Source organism: Dipteris shenzhenensis, chromosome 18 (genome assembly GCF_047967505.1).
Source record: "Dipteris shenzhenensis isolate YYH24624 ecotype China chromosome 18, Dip_SZ_1.0, whole genome shotgun sequence".
NCBI lineage: Eukaryota > Viridiplantae > Streptophyta > Polypodiopsida > Gleicheniales > Dipteridaceae > Dipteris > Dipteris shenzhenensis.
The window spans coordinates 52674094-52683959 of NC_141613.1; the positions used below are offsets into that span (position 1 = coordinate 52674094).

The 9866-nt window shown below is 39.9% G+C and overlaps 1 long non-coding RNA gene across 1 annotated transcript; it reads left to right on the plus strand.

Annotated features, from left to right (window-relative positions):
* Positions 1 to 7221: 7221 nt before the first annotated feature.
* LOC147891406 (uncharacterized) lies at positions 7222 to 8872 on the plus strand. The gene is made up of 5 exons (XR_015542551.1): positions 7222 to 7299; positions 7472 to 7560; positions 7765 to 7910; positions 7996 to 8120; positions 8779 to 8872. It is a non-coding gene; the product is annotated as an uncharacterized LOC147891406 (long non-coding RNA).
* The last annotated feature ends 994 nt before the right edge of the window (positions 8873 to 9866 follow it).

The window sequence follows — 9866 nt, forward strand, 5'->3', positions numbered from 1 at the left end:
TTTTTATATAGTATACAAATGTGAGGCAACGAATGCAAAGTACACATTATAATGTCAAATAAAATGGATGATTCTTAGGCAATGGTTGTTGTTCAAGTGATGGTTGATGTTGTGAAGGGTCGGCATCCAGTGCTCTAAGATGATCCTATGAAGAAGTTTGATCAACAAGCTTCTCATGTGCCTTTTTCTCATCCACCACCACTTCCTCTATCTTGTTATAAACAAAAATGGAAACTCAGTTTCTCTCATACTGTATACACTTTGTCATAAATAGTTTTTCATAGATACATCTATATTCATGAGTCAACTCTCTCTCTCTCTCTCTCTCTCTCTCTCTCTCTCTCTCTCTCTCTCGCTCTATGTATCACAAACTAGAGTCTCATACACATATGGATTTTAGAAGATGTCTTTATCTATTACAAACTTGCAAGAGAGTACAATCTGCCTCAACTCATATAGGATGCTCTCAAGTAGTTATAGGATTCTCAGGTCCAGGCTCAGTATATAGATGGGGAAGGGGCTTAGGATCCTTAGCTTCAAGCTCAATATTTGGATGGTGAAGGGGCCCAAGATCCTCAGGTCCAAGCTCAGTATTTGGATGGGGAAGGGGCTCAAGATCCTCAGGTCGAGGCTCAGTAGTTTGAGGGATTGGATGAGGGTCCTCATGTCCAAACTCAATAGTTAGAGAAGGAAGTTCAGGGGATGGTGGAGGCTTCTGAGGTAGGGCCTCAGGGTCCTTAGGTCCGATCTGAGAATCCTCATCCTGCTCCTGAGTGATGTCTTCCATCATTTTTTAACTTTGTCCCCGATCTAATTTCTTAGAGCTTTCCTTCCTCCCCTCTTTTTGCTTGTGGTGTAATGGAGGCATATCGAAGGAGATCTATGATCATGCTAGCTCTAAAGTTGAACACATATTGATCATCATATCTATCCTCAGTCATTGGCACAAATACAAACAAAAATTTAGTTTCAAGTTACAATGTTAAGATTAATGTTATTTATGAATTTTAAATCAATTAACAATGGTGCTTATGGGAGCCGGTGTATTCTCTGGAAAAAAAAGACTCGATAATGTACTTGGTGTTTATATTTAGTAGATTGTAAGCTTAAAACTCTTTAGATTAATTTTAAAAAAGTATTGATACGGCAAAGGATTTTCTGTCTTACCTTCAAGTGCATCAACTGAATTGCATCCAACTTAGATGTATTTGTTGGGAAATGATCGAGTGCAAAAACTAGTCTCTTCAAAGCATTATAGATTGCATATGTCAATGTCAACAGCTTTCTACAAAATATATCCTATGTTATTTCAAAAAATTAAGATACTTCTTTAGGGCAATGCAGGGTCACTTATAGATCAATCTCTCAAAGAGTATGTGTAACTGAATTGAAGCAGAAGCATGATTTGTTAGTAGATATATTGTAGCTAAACTCCAATGTCGTCTACATTCGACAATTCCTATAAAGATTAGAATTTGTGGATTGAAAAGTACAATTTAGCTCCTTATGCAATGTACTTGAATAATAACTTACTTTGAATGGTAAGGGATGACAATAAGGCACACAAATTCAAAATTGCAAAATGTGAACCACTTCGCAAGCTAGTCCACTGGTTCCCTGAGATCCCTTAACTTGAAGGAGATAGCTGGGTCCACGATATTTACCAGACCTTGAATCTCTTCTTGTAACTTTTTTTTAGTAAGTTGCAAATCAACAGAGTAGTTCAGAATAGTATTCAAAATAATTGGTTGTCTAAAGTGATATAGAAAAATAAAAACTTATGAGAGTCCTGCAAGGACGATTGTGTCGGTGACTTCTCATGCTCTACTTTTTATTGCTTTCATACAATCGTATGTTGGGTAAACTCTCTTAATGACTCCGCATCCTCAAAATGTATATCTATAGTAGGTCCTAGTGTATCTAGACACCACAAAACTTATAATTCTAGCTTTGTAGTATCTATATTGTTGGAAGACGTACAAAGAGGCCTAGTGTCCTTCAATTTCAACATTTGCAATTCTTCAAAGGCTGTTTTTGCTCTTGTTCCTTTTCTATGAGTCACTTCCTCTATCTTTACTACATCTTGTTTTGGCATTCGTGTAGGTGGTATCAACAAAATGTCTCTCATCTTGATGTCTGTCATATCTAAAGCCTAGAGGAGTTTGTCATATCTCCATCTCACCATCTTTAAAGTAGTCACATACATTGCCATGATTGTCACCCTGTGCTGCAAGAAGAAATGTATCCTGGAAAAACTCTATGAAAAAGTCTTTAGCACTCACCTGCAATGCTCAAATGGCTATTTTTTGCCACTAGTATCCAAGGCCCCCAAAGTTCATATCGTCACAAACTTGCTTAACTAGCCTTTGATAAGGAGCCTTGGGAATACACATTCCCATGGCTTTCTAAGCCCTTCTTATCTCCATTAGTACATTGACCTTCTGTGTAAATCTTTTTTTTTGCTTGTTAGAGAAGATGCATTTGCTTTCCTTTTCTTGGATTTGCATTTGGTCCTTTTGATGCTAGCAATTTTGCTATGGGTGGACCCTTGTCCTTCTTCCTAGCAGTAGCCTTCATCCTTGCCATTGGAAGTGATACTAATCTGCACATTGAAGAACATAAAAATAAGTCCTAATTCTCTCTCTCTCTCTCTCTCTCTCTCTCTCTCTCTCTCTCTCTCTCTCTCTCTCTCTCTCTCTCTCTGTTCTCTTTCTCTCACTCTCTCACTCTCAGTTCTCTCTCCCTCTCACTCTCAACTCTCTACTCTCTCACTCTCAACTCTCTCTCTCTCTCTCTCTCTCTCTCTCTCTCTCTCTAAATTGCATTCTTTTGTATACTTTTATGTAGACCCTGACCAGGAAAAATAAAGTACAAAAGAATGTTATTTGGAGGGTTGGAAAATACCCAACCCTCCAAATTGCATTCTTATGTACACCTTCTTGGCCTACCAATTTTTGAATAAGGGTGTCTTGAGCTATGTGTTATACCCCCCCTCCCTCCCCATCTCTCTCTCTCTCTCTCTCTCTCTCTTTATCTCTCTCTCTAAATTGCATTCTTTTGTACACTTTTATGTAGACCCTCACCAGATATAAATGTACAAAAGAATGTGATTTGGAGAGTTGAAAAATGCCCAACCCTCCAAATCGCATTCTTTTGTACACCTTCTTGGCCCACCAATTTTTGCAATAAGGGTGTCCTGAGCTATGTGATGTATACCCCCCCCCTTCTCTCTCTCTCTCTCTCTCTCTCTCTCTCTCTCTCTCTCTCTCTAAATTGCATTCTTTTGTACACTTTTGTGTAGAACCCTCTCCATAAATAAATGTACAAAAGAATGCGATTTGGAGGGTTCGAAAATGCCCAACCCTCCAAATCACATTCTTTTGTACACCTGCTTCGGTTGCCAATTTTTGCACTAAGGGTGTCCTCAACTATGTGACATATACCCCTCCCCCCCCCCCCCCCCCTCTCTCTCTCTCTCTCTCTCTCTCTCTCTCACACACACACACACACACACACACACATAGAGGGTCAGAGAGGTGAGGTACCTATCTAAACAGAACTTTCAAGTGGGGCCAGATAGCACGGAAGCGTGTGCAGATACCAAGGACACACAAGGGATGATTGAGCCAAAGAGGCTGATGGGGAAGAGGGGACACAAAGAGTATGATTGGGACAAAGGACACGCAGGGATGATTTAGCCGTTGCCCCTATAAAAGGTGATAAATGTTGTAAATAGAAGGCATCCCTTGATTTTTTCACCGAATCAACATTCATAATTACCCGCACGTGTGAAGGGGATGAGTCCAACATTTCATAAATACCCCGCAATGATTAGACTCCCTCCAACCTAGAGACCTGCAAGATTGAAGTCGATTCTCTCTCTCTTTCTCTCTCTCTTCCATAAAAGGAAGGAGACACTTGTATCGTGACTTTTATGGGTCCCATGGGTCGGTATTTCAGCCCCCATAGGATGGTAATATATTCTTCTTCTTCTTCTTCTCTCTCTCTCTCTCTCATGAGAGAGAGTGAGAAACCCATCCCCCTCCCTTCCCTCACTCCTCTTTGATTTTGACTCCTCATGGAAGATGACCCCTCTCCCCCCCCCCCCCTCTCTCTCTCTCTCTCTCTCTCTATCACTCTCATCACTTTTTTAGCAAAACAATAATGTGTACAAAAGAACGTGATTTGGAGGTGTGTTAAATCACATTCTTTTGTACACACAATTGTCATCATAGAGAGAGAGAAAGAGAGAGAGGGGAACCTTCTGTAGCATTCTCCATTGCACACTTAAGGGTGTGGCGTAGTGTGGCATGGTGTGGCCAACCGGTTGCAGGCATGGTGTGGCGGGCATCAGGTGCATGGAGTGATGGACGTGGCAAGGTTCGATAAGGATCTGTTGGGGAGGATGCGGCTCTTATGTCTTCTAATTGCACAAATGTTGAGACGTTATTAAATCACGCGTGTGTCACAATTGCTAGTTCCATCCACACGTACGAGCATTTAAGAAACTTGATTTGGCATAAAAATTGAGGAAAAGTTTCTAATTATAGTGTTCAACTCTTTTTATAGCACAAATGGCTCGATCCTTGCCTTTGTGTCGGCTTGCTCACCTGCGTATCCTTTTGGCTAGGATCCCTCCCTTCAATTCTATCATATTCTTTTGTACACTTTTTCCTTATTCATAAATCAAATGCGTCGTGTTCCTAGAGAGAGAGAGAGAGTATATATATATAGCTTATATTAATTTATAGAAAAGTTATAAAATCATAAACATATTACTATATATAAAGGAGACTAATACCAAGCCTTCCATGTGGAGTAGAGCCTAGAGTTTTGGGGAAGAATTCTAGAGGTTCAGGGGAGGAGGAAGGAGGTTCAGGGAGATAAGAGGAGATCTGGAGGATGGAGGACAAGGTTAGAGAGCAGAGACAACAGAGAGGAGAGGAGGAGCACCACATGGCACCATGAGGGTAGTGCATAGAGAGAGAGAGAGTCTGAGAGACTGAGAGAGAAGGGCGGGAGAGACATACATACATCTATCTTTCTATATATATATATATATATATATATATATAGAGAGAGAGAGAGAGAGAGAAGGTGGAGGAGAGACAGACAGATATCTATCTTTCTATATATATACATATACATATAGATAAACATGTAGATGAATTCCAACACCAATGCTGCACTCGAAGTTGACTAGAAGCAGCACATAGTGGTTCAAGTATCACTTGTGGAGAGGGGATTCGGAGGGGAGGATCTTGACTTGTACTACAAACCAGCAGCCGGTGGTAAACCCCATCAAGGCATCCATGGCAATAAATCGGGTGAACAGGATTCTACCATTTAGGACTCTACTTAAGTGCCTCTAGCTCACATAGAGGACGTGGCAGCCGTACGTGTGCACTAACTCTTACACACTCCATGGTGCATCATGGAAGCACCTGTCTTTTTTCACATACCATGGGAGGAATAGAGGACCTTGGATTAAACACAAGAAATTTGAACCATTGGATGCAATTCATCATGGCGAGTGCAGATACATATACATACATACACACACACACACACACACACACACACACACACACACACACACACACACACACACATATCACTAGGTCATGCAGTGCATAGAGCAGAGAGAGAGAGAGAGAGAGAGAGAGAGAGAGAGAAGGGGGAGGAGAGACAAACAGACATCTATCTTTCTATATATATACATATACATATACATATATTTTGAAAGTAGGGCCATGGTGGAGGAGTATGACATTTGCAATATCCTTTGTGGGATGAAGCTATAATCATTGTAGCATAATTACATTAGATGCCTGACAATAGATCTCATTAACAAACAACTTATCAGATATGTATCAATGCTCCAATTCGAGATAGCATTACTGGAGAGAGGAAACAAACTTTATCAAATTTGAAGCAGCGACACCTGCCGATGTCTCACGATCTTTCACCTGAAGAAACAAGTATATGTGTTTCTAGCACGTTGGCTTATTGGACCACCAAGTTGAAACAGCCGGGCTAGTAGGGGATACATCCAAAGACTGAACCCTGGTTGTACGCTTTGGTGCTTAACATAATTCAAATGTCATTTGTTTAGGTCTCCGCAGTCATAAGTACTCAAATAGGCTAATTTTACCACGCTTTATACAAAGATCGAGCTGGAAGACCTGAAGTTTAGAATAAAAAAGCTAGTGGCTGAAGTTTTCAAGCTGAGATTTGATAGAGATAGATGCAAAGTGCTAAAAGTTGAGAAAACAGCCTTATGCTTTGACTTTTTGTGGCTAAAAAATAAAGATCGTGACGTAGGTTTCAAAAAGAAAAGATACACAAAGGTAGTAAGTGTGGAAGATGTTTACTCTTTGATAGATTTTCTTTTAGATAATGTTTACATCACAATAGGTGATTCTTTGTTTCAACAAATTATAGGAACCCCATGGGCACTAATTGTGCAGTCTTTTTAGCAAACTTTTATCTTTTATTTAGCACTAATAGCAAGCGGGGAGCTGAATAGCCCGTTTTTCTTTTAGTTTCAAAAGAGAGTTTGTTTGAGTATGCTTGTGCTTTCTAAGTTAGAAATGTATTTTTGCCTCTTTGTAGAAACGATACATAAGTGTAAAGGGCCATTTAGCTTTTTATGTTTTAAATAAGAGAGAGAGAGAGAGAGAGAGAGAGAGAGAGTTTTTTGGAAGTTTTTGTTTTTTGACTTGCTTGTTTATTTTTGCTTAGTCACCTGCTTCGTTTCTTCTTTATTTCTTGTTTTCATCCTCTTTTGTTTATTTGACATATTTTATTAAGCACTGGGTTTGCCCAAGAGACTCCGCGGGTCTTTAAAAACCTAGTATAGCTGCTTATGCTTGGGCACTGATGATGACATAAGTGTTGCTTTGCTTGCTAAGTATGTCTTCCCTTTGTTTTTCATAAAAGTTTTTGTTTACCTCTTTTTTCTTCTCCTTCATTTTCTCTTTTATTTTCTGTAGATTTTTTATCTTTAGAACAACAAAAAATCTAAATTTGTATGATTGGACTTATTCTACTGAAGCTCCGACTGAGTCAAACACTAAAGTCGGGTGCTACTTTGGTTTATTTGTAATTTTAGGACTGCTATGCATTTCTAGAATATATCTAGAAATGGGTACCGTTGTCCGTCAGTCTTTTCTCGATTAACGAACACCTGTTTTTTCTACGATGCTATTGCTTTTCTTGAGCAGTTGGTGCCACGTGTTAGGATTCTTTATGCCTTGAAGGCTCTCAGATTGATGAAGGCATTACAAACACCTGCAGGTTGATTTCTGTGTGGAGTGTAGTATTATGACTCAATTGCTGGGAGGGAATGTTGCATTTTACACCCCATCTTCAAACAAAAGTTATGTTAAACTTGTTGTCTGTAAGCCAATGTGCTAGCAGCAGGGAATACAGTATTCTCCGTTTGATTACATTTTGTTGCTGTGTGTAGGATTGCTTTAATCGGCCCATTGCAAGTCCACCAGATGCATGGATTGATGTGGTAGAGCGTTATTCGAACGACAACAACAAGACTCTCATGTAAGTGATGCTTTTCATTTGGGATGTATCAAATATTATAATTTATATACATAAATGTTTTGGATGACCATTATTGGTGCTGTGGAGTTAATTCCAGCTAAATTCATATGTTGAGAAATCAAAATCAAAATGATTTTCTTTAGATCATATCATGCTTTTTCCACGCGTGACTTGCTAATGAACTGGAATGTGTGTTCCACGCAGTCGAACTGAAAGAACACGCAAATGTTTGAATCTTGGTTCGTACAACTATCTTGGTTTTGCTGCTTCTGATGAGTACTGCACACCGCGAGTGATCCAATCACTGCAAACGTTCTCTCAGAGCACATGCAGCAGCCGAGTGGATGGTGGTCATATCAGATATTCACTGCTACTGTCAAAATACCTCTGTGTGATCCATGTTCAACACATGTGTATGTGGTTTAAACGTGACAGGAAACACGATATTGCATGAGGAGCTTGAAGCGTTGATAGCAAAATTTGTTGGAAAACCTGCAGCAGTGGTCTACGGCATGGGTTTTGCTACCAACTCAACAACTTTGCCTTCTTTGATAGGAAGGGTAATCTTGCACATATTCTAATCCATTTCAATGTTTCAAGAATGTATCGCTTTCAAATGTTCTGGCAGTGGAGCTTTTTTGGGTGTGGAGAATTGTACTTTTGTAATGTTCCCTGTGCTTAGTCAGTTGATCTTTTGTGTACCTTAAAACATACACACTGCTATGGGAGCAATTTTAAGTTATATGTGCCATTTCACATACACTTTTGTAAGAGCCTTGATGGAGCATGTGCCTAGGCTTCTTGTTCTCATATGCAATCAGAGCTCTCTCCTTAATCTCTTAGATCTTTGCCTAGCTCAAAAAAAGGACTCTTCCTGTGTTATCTCATGAGAATGGGACACAAGCTGTCCCTCTCTTTTATTTTTTCAAAGTCCAAATTCTAAATTTCATCTGCGAAGTCCAAGTCTGTTTCTTAAAATCTTCATGTCACATGTATTATTTTATTATGATGAAGTTTTCGGCTTTGCTTAACATTCTAGAATTACTGGAAATTATGGCCTTAAGCTTATTTCATAATTAGTTGTTGCTTATCCTTATAGGAGGCCTAGCTTTGTTTTGCTTCAACCTGTCCTGAGTGTTTTCCTGTTACCCGTTTTGGCACAAGCTCAAATTTGGATCTTGAAATGATTATGTGTTACATTGATTGATATTGGTGCAGGGGGGCCTTTTAATTAGTGATTCTCTTAATCACTCGTCAATTGTCGCTGGAGCGCACGGTTCAGGTGCCAGAGTTTTTGTTTTCCAGCACAATAGTAAGAAGCAACTGTTCTTTAATATCATTTGTTGCTTGGTGTGCCTTGGCAAGTCGTATTCTTGTGTCGTTCATGTGTTTCTGTAACAAAGGCCAATTCACTTAGTAGTTTTCAGCCTTTAAATGGCTTTGTAATAGTAGGATTGCTACGTGGCATCCTTATAAGCATATTCCCAGGCCTATTCCTATAAAAGGGGGCCTTGCTGTACCTTGTACTCATACTTGAATACCACTTAATGTACAGTCATTACAGCTGAGCCTATTCGCTCTAAGAAACTGAACTAGGATTCCCTTTCCTAAACAGTTGCTTGTCACAAGCTTTGGATACCTCGGGTTTCCAGGTATCTTCCTAATGATTTGCACTTTGATTCATGTGTAGTTGCTGTTCTGTCAGATTTCTAATGGCTGCTACACTCTAGAGTTAGCCTTTTTAGTGGAATGAGGGCTGGCTGCTAGCTGGCTTAGCTAGATTGGTATCAGAGCACTTTTCATCGGATTTGGTGGGGTAAATTCTTGTCAGTCCATTCTGAAACAGGCACCGGAGGCATTCACATTTGTTATGCCTTGGATTTCAGAACAGCCCCACAGAGGCCACTCCTGATGTCTGGAAGAGCAAATATGCAACTCTTGCTTCATTGACAAAGAGACAAATTTATCCCAAGCATCCTTGCTGTTCTGCAAGATTTGATGTAAGGGATTTCATAGACGTTGCTATCAGCATGAACTTGTACTCTTTGCCATCCCATCTAGACTGATCTTGAGTTGGAGGGAAAGGAGCAATAGTGCTAAAAGAGCATTACCACCACCTTTAGTGATGGGTGCAGGTGCATGTGATGCAAAACCTGCAATGATATTGTCATGAGGACGTGAAGGGGACAAGGGACAATAGGGCAATTTAGAGGACCTTTAGAGGCCTCTTAGGTGGGAAATGTGGAGGGACTATGTAAGTCCCCATCCACCACTATTTGTGTACTTTTTGATGTGCATCTACTTCC